The sequence below is a fragment of the Rattus norvegicus genome, chromosome 14, assembly GCF_036323735.1.
Source record: "Rattus norvegicus strain BN/NHsdMcwi chromosome 14, GRCr8, whole genome shotgun sequence".
Lineage (NCBI taxonomy): Eukaryota > Metazoa > Chordata > Mammalia > Rodentia > Muridae > Rattus > Rattus norvegicus.
Window position 1 is genome coordinate 66,332,165 of NC_086032.1, and position 19,223 is coordinate 66,351,387.

Here is a 19,223-nt window from a genome sequence, read left to right on the forward strand (position 1 = left end):
TAAACATTGCAGTGTATTTGTGGTCTCTGTGGAATTCTTGCTTGACTAGATGGAAGAAAAAGCAGACTTCATTTTTTGGTGGCCTGCTATATACGTTTAATGGGGAAAAATAATCTGTAACTATTCTCCTCAACTAGCACCATTGCTGTAGAGTCAGCTGAATGTGACTGAGCTCTGTCTGAGCTGTGAGGCTCAATGAAATCCTTTTAGATTGAAGAGTAGATGATCGGGGAAAAGTTGGAGGAAGTTGATAGACATGCTGCTGTAATAATAAGTTGCCAAGGCCCATCCTCATCTAGGTCCAGGTTGCTGAGTGGGGAGTATGTTGGAGTGGTGAAAACAAAGAACTCAAAGTCAAAATGTGGGTCCAAGCTGGTGGTCTTAATTCTGCTGAGATGGCTTTTCCAGACTGCTTATGCTCTCTCTCTCTCTCTCTCTCTCTCTCTCTCTCTCTCTCTCTCTCTCTCTCTCTGCTTTTGTTTTCTTGCTATCCTAAAAACTCTCTGGTTGAGACAGCTATCTCTCCTAGCAAAAATTCTAAAAGCTATCTGAGTACCAAAATCAGAACAGTTGTTTAAAAAATAATTCTTGAATCTTCTGGTCAAGTCACAAATCCAGATAGAAAAATTCTAAAAGCAATTCTTGTGTTTCAGGATCAAAATCAGAAAGCCAGAAAAATTCTGAAAGAGCTGTGTGAGCTCTCTAAGTAATTCTTGTGATTTCTGACCTTATCCTGTTGGAAAAATTCTCAAAGAGCTGTTTTTGCCCTCTAGAGATCTCCAGATAGCTTAGCTCTCACCAGAGAAAAATTCTATAGAACTGCTATCACTTTCTGCTAGTTCATCTCATGCAGACCAAAAGACCAGTTTTTGTTTACATACAACCAGGTTTCCTTATGGTTATCCTATGAATCAGCATCCCATGACCCCGGCCCCTTCATTCTTAGGAAACAGCAAGCATTTCTTCTAGCATTGAAAAAAAAAAAGAGATCTGCCTACCTGTGTTAAGAACAGACAATAAGCTAGCTGGGTGGGATCCTGTACTGAAATTACCATTTCTATGATATTTGAACCTAATCTTGCTATGTCCCAGGCAGATCTTGAACTCAGGACTCTGCCTGCCTTTGTCTCTGCCTGTCTTTTTATCCTGAGAAACTGGCTCATTAATGCAACTGCCTTTGTTCCTTTAGGTTCTTGAAGCTCGTTACATAATTCATGTTGCATTCTTATTTTTTGCATTGGAGAAAAATTAAATATTTTTGAACTCATGTTTTTAGAGTTCTTTCCCACAGCTTAAAAGGCTGTCATGAAGGTCCCAGTGTTTACCATTTTGCTGAGACAATAGTCACAACTTCAACTTCTAGATTCATGTTGTCAGATTATCATGGAGTCATAAATGTCAACAGGAAGGAAAGAAAAATGTAAAATATGCACATTATTATTATTCAAACAAGCCTTATACCCATGGAAGTTCACATCTGCTGGCCCTGTCTCAGAGGCGGGAACCATATTTCTGTCTCCACAAATACCTTGCCAGACCTGACAAAAATAAAGCTATAAAAAGGAGCCATAGAAATGGCTCAGAGGTTAAGTGCACACATTACTCTTGTGAAAGAGACCAGTTGGTCCTCAGAACCCACACCATGACCTTACGTGTGACCTGACACCATGGCTTCCATGGGCAACTGCACTTACACACACAAATACACATATACACACACACATACAACTAAATGTTAAAATATATCCTAACAGAAATCTATAAATGAAATGGTTATTTGGCAAAGGCTTCAAATGTGAAATGTTTTAAGAGGACATTATTTTCTCACATATTTAAAACAACATATTATTTACATAAAATTTAAGAAATTTAGTGACAAAGAAAATTAAGGTTATTTCTATTTTACCAACAAGAAATTCAATATTTCAGTCTTCATGCTGACAGGCATATGCACACATGCATGTATGTGAGTGTATTTATGTGAGTCTTAAAATATTACTGACATAATTACTTATGACTAATGAATTTCTAATACAATTTTCTGTTTTCCTAACATATTCATTCATTTATGTGTGCCATTACTTAGTAATGTATTTACCTTGTCTTGATTTTTACATTTGGACATTTTCCAATGCTTGCTACTATATTTTCATAATGGCCATGTTTGTGCAAGGCTATTTGCATATAAATTATTTACTTATCTCCAAATTTGTACGTTGAGATTTATATGTTATATGTTGATTCCCCAAAGTAATAGCATCAGGAATGGACTTAAGGAAGATTAGTAGACTATACAATCAGAGCTTTTATAAATGGGACTAATGCCATAATAAAAGAGACTAGAGTTCGCTCATCTGGCCCTCTACTGTATGGGAATGTTGCAAAATGTCATCTTGTATGAACCAGGAATGAGTCTTTATAAGCTGCAAACACATAGCATATAAAAATAGTCTATGTGTTTACTGTATGTGGGTTTATAGCCTGCATGTATATCTGTGTATTACATTCATACATAGAGTCCAGAAGAGTGTGTTGGATACTCTAGAACAGTTATGATCCCCCTTATATTAGTGCTAATAATTGAACCTATGTCTTCTAGAAGAGCAACCAGTGTTTTTAACTAATGGAGCATCTCTCCAGCCTGTTTAATAGTGTTTTATAAAAACATGATCCTACTAAGACAGTAACTAAAATTTCTATAGAGGTTGAGTAAAAATGTGCCAGAGTGAGCAGAAATTTAGAAGTTTCAAGCAAAGAAGAAAGGAAATATAGAACAGTTCCTCAAGAAAGTTGTGACAGACTTTTAAAAGTATCCAGGTTCAAGTCCACTTAGGAGAGTATGGAAGAGGGAATAATGAATTTCAACAAGATGAATATGTGTTTAGCACTGAAAGATACAACCAGTGAGCTCTCCTTCTGTGTCTTGTTTTTACTATAACACAGGAAATTTGTCCACCTGACAAAATTGGAGAATCCTAATGCAATAGAAGATAGAGAAAATTAGAACAGTCGATGAAGGGGAATAAAGGTAGACAATCTACTATAAATGCCAAAGTTCGTATCAATTACATGCTTATTGCTTCTTTTACTATCATCGCTCATATTGGCAGCAGGGCATTTGTGGAAGAAGTTAAATACACAGGGTGTAAGGTTTTAAGACACATGGCTAATATACCTGGAAAAAGACTTAAGGGCATGAATACACTGAACCCTAATGGCTGTAATGGGTCTGATAAGGAATTACACGAAACATTATCTGAAATGCTGTACTCAAGTTAGGAAAACCAGTGCCAAGGATAACAACACCACCCCCATTCTCATCTGCTCTTAGAGGGATCAGTAATCAACTTTCTTTTACTTTCAATTTCATTTCATAATTCATAATCATGAGTATAGTCAGCATTTGCCTTGTAAGTGCTTTATACTTTTTGGAGAACCCTGACTAAGCACTTTACTAAAAGAAAGGGACATGTTTGTAAGTAAGATAATTAAAATATTTTGTCATGAAGGTAGAAACGATGGTGTCTTTTGCAAAGTCTGTGGGGACTTGTAGCTGAAATAGGTTGAAATTTTAATAGTGAGAAGATCCTTTTGATAAACCCACCTGAGAAATGCTAATTGTGGTTCTTGCTCAAGCTATGGAAAATGGTTAAATGCTTAATTTAATTGGTAATGTTAAAATAATGTGTGAAAAGCAGAGGGGCTTGTAGAAACTATTTACATTATATATATATATTATATATCTCAAAAACTATTTACATATATATATTATCAGAAACTATTTACATTTTACTTTTAGAGCATGAAAAAGGCAGATATTTAGTATTGGTTTGTTACTATCAGCTATGTTTTAACCCAAGGTACATCATCAGTAAAAAGAGATATAAATAAAAATGTCTGCTTTGGAATCTCATAATCTTCAATGCCAATGCTTTTCAACCTGTTGGTTGTGACCATCTTGTAGGTCACATAATCACTTGACAGGGGCCACCTAAGAACATTGCAAACCACATATATTTACATTACACTTCATAACAGTAGCAAATTTGCAGTTACAAAGTAGCAACAAAGTAATTTCATGGTTGGGGTCACCATAGCATGAGGAAGTGTATTAAAGCATCCCAGCATTCGAAAGGTCAGGAACCTCTGTTCCATTCCATATAATGAGCTCTGACAGTATGTCCTGACAGTATGTAATGATGTGTGAAGAATTCTGAGTAAATCTGAATGCAAAGGAACTTAGCAAACAGTTTGACCTTCTCTTACATTTGGAATTCTATGAGTATAGGAATGTGGTAAATCTCTTCATGATAATAGACTATATTTTATTTAACTTGATGTAGAAATTCATACACAATGTTTGTATGTGTTACTCAATAACTCTTGATTATAGACAGAAAATTGTACCTGATATCCTTATCGCAAGATTAGAAATTACCATCAACTGAGTACATATTTTTCTTTTAGATTTGTAATTATTTAAATATCAAAGTATAAGTATGTATTATCTAAGGAGTATCGAGCAAATATTTATAAGTAACAGTCTTAGATAAAAATATAAAACTGAAAAACATTGAAAGCAGATGCTTAGGGAAATAAAATGTGCTCAAAATGTTTTTATAGTTTATGTAAGTCCATATGTCAGAATACAGTGGGGTTTCTTTGTTTGTTTGTTGTGTATTTCTTTTTAACCTGCATTGGTATCCACTTTTTTCAAATGAGATCAACAGGGAACATAAACTTATTTTACTTGTTTATTAAAAGAGGATTTTCTAACAGTCCCCACTGAGTCTCCTTGGCCACTGTCTACTCTTACTGCTCAGAAGGGAGAGCAAAGGCCATCTGAATATAGGATTATGTCATTTCAGTATAAAAGTTCAGACTGCAATCTTGGTCTTCAATTACAACTCAAGGCAGTGTGACAAGACAACTTATAATCGGATTCCAAATCCCATTCTTTTGCTCATTAATCACATAACTTTGGGACACAACATGATATTGCACCTATAATTGTCAGAGTTAGACAAAGGAAGTCTTTGTTCAAGAATCTTTAATGGAAGTCAAGAAGCAACATTAGAAGAAATGAAGCCCAACTGTAGGGGAATAGGCAGGAAATTTTAAACTCTCAGGTGGGTTAAAAGGAAGTTTCTGGTGGACTGCATAAGAGAAAACGGTCAGAGTGCAGAGTGCTCTCAGTTTGTTAATTGTCAGTTGTCTAAGGAAACTTCCTCTCCTGTCACAGAGGCTGGCTCAGCTCCTGGGGTCAACATTTAAAGAGAAAAATCCAAAATCTTTAAATATTCTTATCTGGGTACAGACCCAGAGACCACAGTGGCAAGTTTTCTAAAACAAACAAACATACTCAAAAATTGGAGGGCAGGAGCTTCCAGTTGTCTCACTTCAGAGGAGCTGATAAGACTAAAAAAGACATCTTTGAAACTGACCCCTTAACTGAATCAATGCTATTGTCCTCACCTTTAAAACAGAGATGAAATAAAATATTAAGATTGCTAATTGTTGAAAATTGCATGACCTGATATTGGTAATGTTTTTCAGCATGGTATTGCAGAAATATTAATAGATATTTCTGTGAAAGCCATTAAATGGGGCTAAGTTGTGTTAAAAGAGTAATTGAATCATAAACCCAATAATTCTCCATTTATAATAAATTGCTTTCAAGAGTCAAGTTCCTACATATTTTATCTTCCTACAAACTTATCATTATTCAAATTTTTAGAGAAACTAAGAGCATTTCAGAAAGATTATTCTTTGTATCTAGTCACACACGAGCAAAGGTAGAGGTGTCGTTCAAAAACAGGACAGTGTAATTGCCAGCCGGTGTCTCCTTCTCCCTCTTAGGGAAAACAGGCCCATTATGGTACAGAATGACAAGGAGGGAGAGCTTACCTGGGTGGGGGTGGAGACAAGAAGGATCTTGGTCCCTGTGAGTACAGAGACAAAGAACACACACCTTGAAACAGCTTTGGAGAATTGGTTCATTTATTGGAGGAGACAAAATGGTATTTATGCCCATGGGGAAGTAGTCAGGGTCTCTCCAGCCAAATTGTTTGTAGTCATGTACCACTGGTCAGGACAGGAGTGTTGAAAACATGTTATCTAATACTCAGTGGATGTAAGGTCCCGTAAGGAAAAGTCTTATAAGACCAATCAAGGAGTGATGTCTGATAACTGTTAGGGTGATGAACTCCTACAAAGATTGATGATGGGGCAGCCAACTTAATGAAACCAAATTGGGAGGAAGGAGAGAGCTAATACCTGCCATCCTCATCTGAGGTATTCTTGACCCTTTCTCTGTAGTCCGGGGCCATTCTGCTCCCACATGTAATTGCAAAATCTTGGTGTTTGTAAGAAAGTGAACTTATTCTCAGCACTTTTGTAAGGCCTGAGACAAAAATAATACATCTCTACAGCTAGCTTGTAATGAAAATTGAGATGTTAATCTGTTATTTTTTTCTTCCAAGTTTCACTAGTCACAAACATTAAAATAAGAGGCAGATTTGGGACCACACGCTGAGGGCAAAACAGACTTTTTTTTTATTTTTTTTATTAACTTGAGTATTTCTTATATACATTTCAAGTGTTATTCCCTTTCCCGGTTTCCGGGCAAACATCCCCCTCCCCCCTCCCCTTCCTTATGGGTGTTCCCCTCCCAACCCTCGCCCCATTGCCGCCCTCCCCCCATAGTCTAGTTCACTGGGGGTTCAGTCTTAGCAGGACCCAGGGCTTCCCCTTCCACTGGTGCTCTTACTAGGATATTCATTGCTACCTATGAGGTCAGAGTCCAGGGTCAGTCCATGTATAGTCTTTAGGTAGTGGCTTAGTCCCTGGAAGCTCTGGTTGCTTGACATTGTTGTACTTTTGGGGTCTCGAGCCCCTTCAAGCTCTTCCAGTTCTTTCTCTGATTCCTTCAACGGGGGACCTATTCTCAGTTCAGTGGTTTGCTGCTGGCATTCGCCTCTGTATTTGCTGTATTCTGGCTGTGTCTCTCAGGAGCGATCTACATCCGGCTCCTGTCGGTCTGCATTTCTTTGCTTCATCCATCTTGTCTAATTGGGTGGCTGTATATGTATGGGCCACATGTGGGGCAGGCTCTGAATGGGTATTCTTTCAGTCTCTGTTTTAATCTTTGCCTCTCCCTTCCCTGCCAAGGGTATTCTTTTTCCTCATTTAAAGAAGGAGTGAAGCATTCACATTTTGATCATCCATCTTGAGTTTCCTTTGTTCTAGGGATCTAGGGTAATTCAAGCATTTGGGCTAATAGCCACTTATCAATGAGTGCATACCATGTATGTCTTTCTGTGACTGGGTTAGCTCACTCAGGATGATATTTTCCAGTTCCAACCATTTGCCTACGAATTTCATAAACTCGTTGTTTTTGATAGCTGAGTAATATTCCATTGTGTAGATGTACCACATTTTCTGTATCCATTCCTCTGTTGAAGGGCATCTGGGTTCTTTCCAGTTTCTGGCTATTATAAATAAGGCTGTGATGAACATAGTGGAGCACGTGTCTCTTTTATATGTTGAGGCATCTTTTGGGTATATGCCCAAGAGAGGTATAGCTGGATCCTCAGGCAGTTCAATGTCCAATTTTCTGAGGAATCTCCAGACTGATTTCCAGAATGGTTTTACCAGTCTGCAATCCCACCAACAACGGAGGAGTGTTCCTCTTTCTCCACATCCTCGCCAGCATCTGCTGTCACCTGAGTTTTTGATCTTAGCCATTCTCACTGGTGTGAGGTGAAATCTCAGGGTTGTTTTGATTTGCATTTCCCTTATGACTAAAGATGTTAAACATTTCTTTAGGTGTTTCTCAGCTATTCGGCATTCCTCAGCTGTGAATTCTTTGTTTAGCTCTGAACCCCATTTTTTTTTATTAACTTGAGTATTTCTTATATACATTTCGAGTGTTATTCCCTTTCCAGGTTTCCGGGCAAACATCCCCCTCCCCCCTCCCCTTCCGTATGGGTGTTCCCCTCCCAACCCTCCCCCCATTGCTGAACCCCATTTTTTAATAGGGTTATTTGTTTCCCTGCGGTCTAACTTCTTGAGTTCTTTGTATATTTTGGATATAAGGCCTCTATCTGTTGTAGGATTGGTAAAGATCTCTTCCCAATCTGTTGGTTGCCGTTTTGTCCTAACCACAGTGTCCTTTGCCTTACAGAAGCTTTGCAGTTTTATGAGATCCCATTTGTCGATTCTTGATCTTAGAGCATAAGCCATTGGTGTTTTGTTCAGGAAATTTTTTCCAGTGCCCATGTGTTCCAGATGCTTCCCTAGTTTTTCTTCTATTAGTTTGAGTGTGTCTGGTTTGATGTGGAGGTCCTTGATCCACTTGGATTTAAGCTTTGTACAGGGTGATAAGGATGGATCGATCTGCATTCTTCTACATGTTGCCCTCCAGTTGAACCAGCACCATTTGCTGAAAATGCTATCTTTTTTCCATTGGATGGTTTTGGCTCCTTTGTCAAAATTCAAGTGACCATAGGTGTGTGGGTTCATTTCTGGGTCTTCAATTCTATTCCATTGGTCTATCTGTCTGTCTCTGTACCAATACCATGCAGTTTTTATCACTATTGCTCTGTAATACTGCTTGAGTTCAGGGATAGTGGTTTCCCCTGAAGTCCTTTTATTGTTGAGGATAGCTTTAGCTATCCTGGGTTTTTTGTTATTCCAGATGAATTTGCAAATTGTTCTGTCTAACTCTTTGAAGAATTGGATTGGTATTTTGATGGGGATTGCATTGAATCTGTAGATTGCTTTTGGTAAAACGGCCATTTTTACTATATTAATCCTGCCAATCCATGAGCATGGGAGATCTTTCCATCTTCTGAGGTCTTCTTCAATTTCCTTCTTCAGTGTCTTGAAGTTTTTATTGTACAGATCTTTTACTTGCTTGGTTAAAGTCACACCGAGGTACTTTATATTATTTGGGTCTATTATGAAGGGTGTCGTTTCCCTAATTTCTTTCTCAGCTTGTTTCTCTTTTGTGTAGAGGAAGGCTACTGATTTATTTGAGTTAATTTTATACCCAGCCACTTTGCTGAAGTTGTTTATCAGCTTTAGTAGTTCTCTGGTGGAACTTTTGGGATCATTTAAATACACTATCATATCATCTGCAAACAGTGATATTTTGACTTCTTCTTTTCCGATCTGTATCCCCTTGACCTCCTTTTGTTGTCTGATTGCTCTGGCTAGAACTTCAAGAACTATATTGAATAAGTAGGGAGAGAGTGGGCAGCCTTGTCTAGTCCCTGATTTTAGTGGGATTGCTTCAAGTTTCTCTCCATTTAGTTTAATGTTAGCAACTGGTTTGCTGTATATGGCTTTTACTATGTTTAGGTATGGGCCTTGAATTCCTATTCTTTCCAGGACTTTTATCATGAAGGGGTGTTGAATTTTGTCAAATGCTTTCTCAGCATCTAATGAAATGATCATGTGGTTCTGTTCTTTCAGTTTGTTTATATAATGGATCACGTTGATGGTTTTCCGTATATTAAACCATCCCTGCATGCCTGGGATGAAGCCTACCTGGTCATGGTGGATGATTGTTTTGATGTGCTCTTGAATTCGGTTTGCCAGAATTTTGTTGAGTATTTTTGCGTCGATATTCATAAGGGAAATTGGTCTGAAGTTCTCTTTCTTTGTTGTGTCTTTGTGTGGTTTAGGTATAAGAGTAATTGTGGCTTCGTAGAAGGTATTCGGTAGGGCTCCATCTGTTTCAATTTTGTGGAATAGTTTGGATAATATTGGTATGAGGTCTTCTATGAAGGTTTGATAGAATTCTGCACTAAACCCGTCTGGACCTGGGCTCTTTAAACAGACTTTGAAGTAGCTTCCAACCAAGGGTCTTGTGGATGTGATCTGACATTTTTAAACTGGACCATGGGAGTCATTAAGACCTTCAGATCACCTTTAAAAGGAACACAGGTGACCTTTTCTTTCTGGTTTTCTATACTTGGCACTAGTGAGAAATGATTCCGGTGTACTCTTTGTCGTCCTGGAGGCTCCTCCCTACAAGGCCTAGCTGAGGAAAAAAGCACTCTCTGAAAAGCCAAATGCAAAATAGCAAGCATTCTTCTTTTCCTACTATAGCCTGCGACCTTTTTCTCCCATTCTGCTTCGCAGCTATTCAGCAATCCTGCTGCATGTGTAAATGAGCATTTAAACCCACTCAGCTGGTCAGGCAGTGCTCTGCTGGAAGCATTGGATCTAGTCCCATAGGCTTGAAGTTTAAGCTACCTTCTACTAACACAGTGTGGCCTGAACATGGGAGATTCTTTTCTCTGAACATTTTGGTGGGATAAAGAGTAACATTTCTAAGACTCATTCAGGGACATTCCCTAAGTTAGGCAAAAGAAGTCTGTTATAAATTTCCCTCCTTTTGATTTCTAGGTCTTTTCAAAAGTACTGCCCTGTTCTACATTTACATAGGAAGGCCATATGATTCAATGTGACTACACCCCAGGGATGCACAGGACTGGATCTGAATGCTGTCCGATGCTCAAGTGTTTTACATGGAAGTGATGTAAAACACATTTGTCTGGCTTCTGAGTTTTGGCTGTGACATTTTTCAACTGGAGACCTTATGAATATTTCCAAGGCTTTGTTGTTGATTTGCCACCACTTGTCTAATAGCTCTACTATGATTTTGGAATCCTTCATTGGAAAAGTCTTCCTTTTTTGATTTTAAAGCTACAAATGAAGCATTTTGGCCTTCTTTGTCACCAGCATTCAGGATCCTTGTCTAAGACCATCAGTTATACCCACTAGCTTTGATGTAGATATAGAAGTAGGTCTCAAAATGAACTTATTCCTGGGAAAGGTCCTGGGAAAGTCACTGGGTCTCAAAAAGAGCACAGTTAGTGTTTCAGCTGTCTTCCATTAGCAATGTAGCCTAGCATTACTAGCAGGAGCAGTCCTAGAGTGTGGCTGATAACTAAAACTGACCTATGATCATGTAAGAATTATGCTCCAACTCTCAGAAGTCCTTAAAGATGCCTTTAATGAATTCATTTTTAAAATATCATTGCTGCTTAAGCATAATTGTGTGGGGTCTGTGTCATGATTGGGAAGACTGACTGATCCATGGGTACCAGCAAACCTATGTCAAGGTTATGTCTAATGTAAGAATCAGCTGACATCAATACCTCCAACAGAGTAGAAGTTTTATAAATATGATTATACTGTATTGTTTTCATACATTCATTGTATTCTAATAATGTTGAAAATTCTTGAAGTTAAAAAGGGATGTTTGCTCAAGATAACAGAATGAATGCTTGAAGGGTACAAATATCACTTTTTTGTATACATTCCCTAGAAAAGAGACATAGGGCGGGCAATTATATGAGCCCAGTTTTACAATAAATTATGTGTATTTAAGTTATTTCTCTCCTTCCCACCAAGTCTTCAATGATAAGCTATCCTATTCTCAGTTAATATTAGTTCATTTCTGGTGTGGTTTTTATTGACATTAGTAAATTCAGTTATGCTACTCAGAGCAGAGTCTGGTACATGGTAAGTGCTCATAAGATGTTAAGTAGCTCACTTAGTAAAGTAGCATTGATCAAAACTTACAAAACACAAATTCCCAATTGACTAAAAACCTCCGTCAAGTCCTTGTAGAAATATCAGCTAGATCCTTGTATCTCGAATGTTGCTAAAAAACACTGAGCACGAACTGAGTGCTCTAAGAAGTGCTATACACTTCACACTGTTCCCACCAAAGAGTCAACTAAATGTGAACATTGCTCTTGTACATTGTAATTTAACTCCTAGAAACCAAGCTTTTCCATTCTAATAGGATCCATGTTTTTGAAGCCTGTGTTGATTTTAGAAGCCTGAACACTGGACATCTTTTGGTAGAATGATGCCAGAGAGGGTTCTGAACCTCACATAATCTCTTATGGTCAATTTACCAGAGTTTTTCTTTGTAGATCTTCATACTCAGCCTCCAGAGTGCTGACATTGGAATGTGCCGGCACACCTACCTCAATGGTCCCCCCTCTTCCACTGCCAGATTTTTCAATAAGTTTGTATATGTCAGCATGATAGGACAGTTATTTTAATCACCCTTCTAATACTATATTAAGTCATTTCTTAGCATATGGAACCATGATAAGGATAAGGATAACTGTTGACTGAAAGGAGTCCTGCTTCTGGACTACTATGTGAGAACAGCCAAGCTCTGGGACTCTGTTTTGAAAAAAAAGAGATATCTTCTTTGTCAGCCCAGGGACAGCATCTGACTTTAATGACTCTCCTGTCTTTGAGCCTGTGTACATCCACAATAGCATGGGGGCTTGTTAGCGGTTGTTTTACAGTTCTGTTAACACTTCCTTACCTGACATGGCCCTTATCTAGCTTTCTCTACCACTTACATAAGACTTCCTTTATCACAGGTGGAGTTGAATTTAGCTATTTCATTATGAGAAGACAAAACAGTGAGCTTTAGAAAGAACAGAAGGAAGGGATGTGTTTGTATCGATGCGTTTGTCACTCAAACTGGAACCAGTCGATACATTTGTTGTTAAAGGTAACTGAACAGAAAGTCTTGCCTACACTCATGGGAATTGAGTTAAGGAAAGCAGAATAATTGGCATTATCTGGCAAGGCTCATTCCTCCCTCACAACTCATTTTCCACTTAAAATTAAATCCACTTTTGACTAGGCATAGTCCTTTGAGATACGGGAAACATCTGACATGGCAAATTAAAGAAAAATTACATTGGCAAATCAAATTCCTCTGAAGTGGGAGAATTCAATGTTTATGCATAAACTGTGTACTTTGGCTGACACAGTACAAATGGATATCTTACCATAACTATTTAGAATGAATATATATATATATATATAATATATATATTTCTGCAGTTACCCTTCATTTTAATTTCTGTAGATAATAATATCCAAGTGAAAAATGGATATTATTTGTGATATTGTCATATTGTTTGTAATTCACATTGAGTGATTATGATGTATCTCAGTTTATTTTTCATTTGCTACCTGTCTTACATACATCACAGAATTAATTGGTGTAGCCTCTTTATCACACTTGCCCTTACCTCTCAGGGATCAGTAATCAAAACTAAATACATAGAAGATTCACATTTTCATATAGTGGCTTATTACATTTGACAATCAAAAACATTGTTTTCATTATCTGGGTTCTTTTTCAAAGATGTATTTATATGTTTTATGTATATGAGTACGCTGTAGCTATCTTCAGACACACCAAAAGAGGACATCAGATCCCATTACACATGGTTGTGAGCCACTATTATCTGAGTTCTATCATGAGGGGTTTAGGACTTACACCACATGGCTCACCACCAGATATTTCCTCAAAGCCAACTTCTGTTAAACATGAAGAAGTCACATGTTCTCTTACATCATTAACTCCTAGTTTAATTTACATGAAACTATTCTCCTTCATTGTGACAAAATTATCATATGAAGTTAAGTATTTTCATGCAGAATTTGTAAATCCATTTTCTATGTTGAATATAAGGAACAATTTCCAAAATAGCCCTCCACAAAATATTATTTGCCATTCCACTGAAAGCTAGTTCATTTCCATGTTCCTTCTTTTTCTCACTAGTTTTCTGTAGTAGTGGGACAGTCAAATACCTTGAATCTGTATAAGTAGAACTTTCACTTTGCTCTCCACAGGAAGAGGAAATTAAGGCATTATTTGCAACAGATACAATACAGGCCCATGGTCTAACCATTCAAGTATTCTTCTGGGGAAAAAATATCAGAAATAGAACCTGAGATGGAGTTTAATCATTTTATATGACCACCCAGTCTGACACCCTTCCATTTCAACCTCAGTATCAGAGGCATACAGGAAGAGATTAAGAAAAGGGAGAGAGACAGGGCCCTCTGCTGAAAATCAAAGCAAATACAAATGATAACAATCACAAGAAAACCAGAACAAGAAACCAAAATGTGTCTTTCAAGGCTGAAGCCAGACATGGTAGCACAAGGCTCTCGTTTACTCAGTGGCAATGCACTGCTAGTATTCACTTGTCAGCAAACTCTTTTGTGTGGCTGTTCATTGTCATATTTCAAGTCTCTAAATAATCACCCCAGGAAGTCAGATTCCTGATTACAGTGCAGGAGCTTTTCCATGCTGTAAACACAGGTTGATTTACATGCACATACATCAATTCCTTATAAAGATGAATTTTAAAATAAAATATACCTGAGTGTGCAACATCTCTGGTGCCACTGACAAGATATGAGTGATATAGCTGTATTTATGACTACCAACCACTATAATAGCAACTGTAGCTCATAGGAACACTTGCAAAAGAGAAGAAACTCCCAGTTATTTCATGGTAACCAACAGGATGTTTGTGTGCTTGTGTGAAATTTATGAACGAGCTGCCAGCCATATTGGCAAATCAAGAAGGTTGATACAGTGATAATCAGGAAAAGTGAGGACAGAGGGCGGTATAGTACTTGGAGATTTTTGTCTTGGCCCCACTGTGTATTTTCTAGGCTAACATCATTTTGTTTTGAAATAGATTGTTTATGAATATAAACTCCTTAACTATGTTATATCTATAATAGTAACTCAAATTGTTATATTTTATTACCCCGGTGCAGCAATAGTTTTTGGATTCTAAGATTATTAGAAATCAGACATCATATAAGAACTGGGAAAAATACTCTTTGTAAAAAGTGATTGCCATAGAAGCCTGAGGACCTGAGTTCAGATTCCCAGATCCCAGGCAATGTTGGTTAGGTAGCATGCCTCTGTAGTCCGGCAGGGTAGAAGATGGAGGAAGGAAGATCTCCAGATGCTTGTTGGCCGGTTAGCCTGGCATATGCAGGTTTGCACAATGAAAGATCTTGTCTCAAAGTGAGAGGCAAGAACTGACACATGACATTGGCCTCTGGCTTTTGTCCATATTCCATGGCATCTGTACACTTACACTGATACATTGACAGCAATATGTTTCTGTGTACACATGCATGCATACATGCATGTGCACGCGCGTGCGCGCACACACACACACACACACACACACACACAGAGGGGGGGGAGAGCAGCCAGGGAAGGAGAGAAGGGGAGGGAGAGGCATAAAGAGAGGATATGCGGGGCTGGTGAGATGGCTTAGCGGTTGAGAACACTGACTACTCTTCTAGGGGATCTGAGTTCAATTCCTAGCATCTGCATGGTGGCTCACAACCATCTGTAATGAGATCTGATGCCCTTTTCTGGTGTGTCTGAAGACAGCTACAGTGTACTTATATACATAAAATCAATAAATAATTTTTAAAAAAGAGAGGGTATGCTTTTTAAGAATATATCTGTCCTGGAATAAATCTGAATATAGGGAAATAATACCTGGGTGGTTTTATATTTTTACATTTATGTACCAATTTCTACAGCCTTTATAGTCTATTAGTTAAGAGGGCCATGAACACTTGTCTGAGTCTAAAAATCCAATATGACTAAGTGATGTAGCAAGTGATAGAGCCAGACACAATTCCTAGCAGAGCACTGAAGGAAGAAATGCTCATTGCTCCCGATATCACTATTCAGCGCACCTTTGCGTTCTTGCCCCAGAAGTCTCCTTGTCAGTGCCATTACAGCACCATTAGTGGGGCACTGACAATGAAACAATGCAAAATACAAAGGAGAAATGAAGATGCAGTGAGCTCTCCTTCCTCTTTTCTTTCCTTCCCTTCCTCCTTTCTCTTCTTCCTTTCATTTTCCGTGAAAGTAGATAATTTTCTACTAATATTGCTGAAATTGGTTAGTTTGACTCATTTGAAACCCTTGAAGTACTTTTTTAAAAATAGAACGTCCTTCCTGAGATCATGAATCAGCACACATTTTACTCACCTGGAATTACTTCCCAGTCACAAAAGAAATCAAGGGTAGGTCTCCAGTCTCAGGATGCTCAACCATGAAGAAGTACTCAGCAGTGAAGACTGAGCAGGGGCAAGTTCATCTGCAGTCTTGGGACACACACACACACACACACACACACACACACACACACACACAACACACACACACACATGCGCGCACACACACACACACAGAGGCATACACACACACAGAGGCATACACACACAGGCATACACACAAACACACACACACAGAGGCATACACACAGACAGACAGACACACAAACACACACACAGAGTCATATACACACACGCACACATGCACGCACGCACGCGCGCGCACACGCACACACACACACAGAGGCATACACACAGAGGCATACACACAAACACACACACACAGAGGCATATACACACACACGCACACACGCACGCACACGCACACACACACACACACAGAGGGCATACACACAGACAGACACACACACACAGAGGCATACACACAGACACACACACACAGAGGCATACACACAGACACACAGACACACACACACACACACACACACACACACAAGCTAAACAGTTGCAAATTTCCATTCATTCTTCTGGCCCTCTGGGCCTTTCTCCTGTTCCTTCCTAGACCTGATCCTGCCGCACTATTCCTCTTACCCTCTCCTCTCCCACTGAGTTCCCTCCCTTGATTCCTCCCTTTCCTTCTCCCTCCCTTCATCCCCCTGTATCCCATGACTAATTTGTTCCTGCTACTAAGTGAGATTCAAATGCAAAATGTCCTCACTTGAGCCTTCCTTCTTGGTTAATTCTTTGGGGTTCTGTTTCTAGTTCTATCCATTTGCCTACAAAATTTATGGTGCCCTTGTTTTTAATAGCTGAATAGTATTCCATTGTGTAAATGAACCATATTTTTTGTATCCATTCTTCAGTTGAAGGATATTTGGGTTGTTTCCAGTTTCTGACTACTACAAATGAAGCTGCTATGAACATAGTGGAACACATGCAATTGGAGCATCTTCTGCATGTATGCCCTGAGTGATATAGCCGAATCTTCATGTAGAACAATTTCCAATATTCTGAGAAAACACCATATTGATTTGCAAATTGGTTACACAAGTTTACAATCCCACCAGCAAGGGAGTTTTCTGTTCAGGAAACTATGTCTTGTACCGATGGATTCAAGGATATTTCCCACTTTATATTCAATGTTTGGTGTATGAAGTTTCGTGTAGAGGTTCTTGATCTACTAGGACTTGAGTTTTCTGCAGAGTGATAAATATGAACTATTAGCATTCTTCTACATGCAGAAATCCAGTTAGACCAGCAACATTTTTTGATGATGCTTTAATTTCCACTGTATTGTTTTGGCTTCTTTGTCAAAGATCAGATATCCATAGGTATATGGGTCCAAAGATCTCCAATCTCTCTAAGACATTTAACATGAAGGCTGTTAGATAGTGTCAAAGGCTTTTTCAGCATCTAATGAGATGATCATGTGATTTTTTTTCTTTCAGTTTATTTATATAGTGGAATTTGTGAGAAGTTTATTGAGTAGTTTTGCATTGATGCTCATAAGCAAAATTGTTCTGAATTCTTGTTCATTAGGTATCAGGGAAACTGTGGCCCCATAGAATGAATTAAGTAGTGTTTCGTCTGTTTCTATTTTGTGGAATTGTTTTGAGGAATATCGGTATTAGCTCTTCTTGGATTATGTGGTATAATTCTACACTAAAACCACTTGGCATTTGGACCTGGGCTTTTTTTTGGGAAGGGGGTGGTTGTTGGGAGGCTTTTACCCTCTGATTCTATTTCCTTTGGGATTATGGGACTGTTTACATAGTTACTTGATCTTGATTGAACTTTGGTAAGTGGTATCTGTCTAAATAATCATCCATTTCCTTTAGATTTTCTAGTTTTGTGACGTACAAACCCTTTTTTGGATATTTTCTTTATTTACATTTAAAATGTTATCCCCTTTCCTGGTTTCCCCTCTAGAAACCCCCTCCAAATGCTTCTATGAGGGTGCTCTCTCACCCACTTACCCACTCCCTCCTGCCTTTCTGCCTGGCATTCCTCTACACTAGGGCATCGAGCCTTCAAAGCACCAAGGTTCTCTCCTCCCACTGATGCCCAAAAAGGCCATCCTCTGCTACATATGCAGCTGGAGTCATGGGTACCTAAGTATTCTAAAAGCAATATATGCAAATCAGTAGCCAATATCAAACTAAATGGAAAGAAACTTGAAGCAATCAAGGGGAAAAAAAGGTCAAAATACCACTGTTTGCAGATGATATGATAGTAAACTTAAGTGACCCCAAAAATTACACTAGAGAATTTGTAAACCTGATAAACAACTTGAGCAAAGTGACTGGATAAAAAATTAACTCAAACAAATCAGTAGTCTTCCTCTACTCAAAGGATAAACAGACTGAGAAAGAAATTAGGGAAACAACACCCTTCACAATAGTCCCAAATAACATAAAATACCTCGGTGTGACTCTAACCAAGCAAGTGAAAGATCTGTATGATAAGAACTTCAAGCCCCTGAAGAAAGAAATTGAAGAAGATCTCAGAAGATGGAAAGATCTCCCATGCTCATGGATTGGCAGGATTAAAAATGGCCATCTTGCCGAAAGCAATCTTCAGATTCAATGCAATCCCCATCAAAATGTCAACTCAATTTTTCATAGATTTCGAAAGAACAATTTGCAAATTCATTTGGAATAACAAAAAACCCAGGATAGAGAAATTTGTTCTCAACAATGAGAGATCTTCTGGGGGAATTACCATCCCTAATCTCAAGTGTAGTGCAGGTTTTAAAGTAACACCTAATGATTTTTTTAATTCCCTCGGTTTTGGATGTTATGTCTCCTGTTTCATTTCTGATTTTGTTAATTTTGGGAGTGTTTCATGGTTTTTAATTAGTTTGGCCAAGGGTTTGTCTATCTTGTTGATTTTCTCAAAGAGTAACTCTTGGTTTTGTTAATTCTTTGTATAGTTCTCTTTACTTCTAATTGATTGATTGCAGCCCTGAGTTTGAATATTTCCTGATATCTACTCCTCTTGGGTGTGGTTGCTTCTTTATGTTCTAGAGCTTTCAGGTGTGCTGTTAGGTTGCTAGTATGAAATCTCTCTAATTTCTTCATGAAGCCACTTAGTGCAATGAATTTTCCTCTTAGCACTGCTTTCATTTTGTCCCATAAGTTTGGGTATAAAGCCAATATTTTCACTGAATTCCAGAAAGTTTTTAATTGCTTTATTTCTTTCCTGACCCACTGATCACTGAATAGAGACTTGCTCAGTTTTCATGGGTATGTGGGCTC

The 19,223-nt window shown here is 38.3% G+C and overlaps 1 protein-coding gene across 5 annotated transcripts in view; it reads left to right on the forward strand.

Annotated features, from left to right (window-relative positions):
* Positions 1-19,223, forward strand: part of Kcnip4 (potassium voltage-gated channel interacting protein 4) — a 1,150,698-nt gene that overhangs the window by 738,868 nt on the left and 392,607 nt on the right.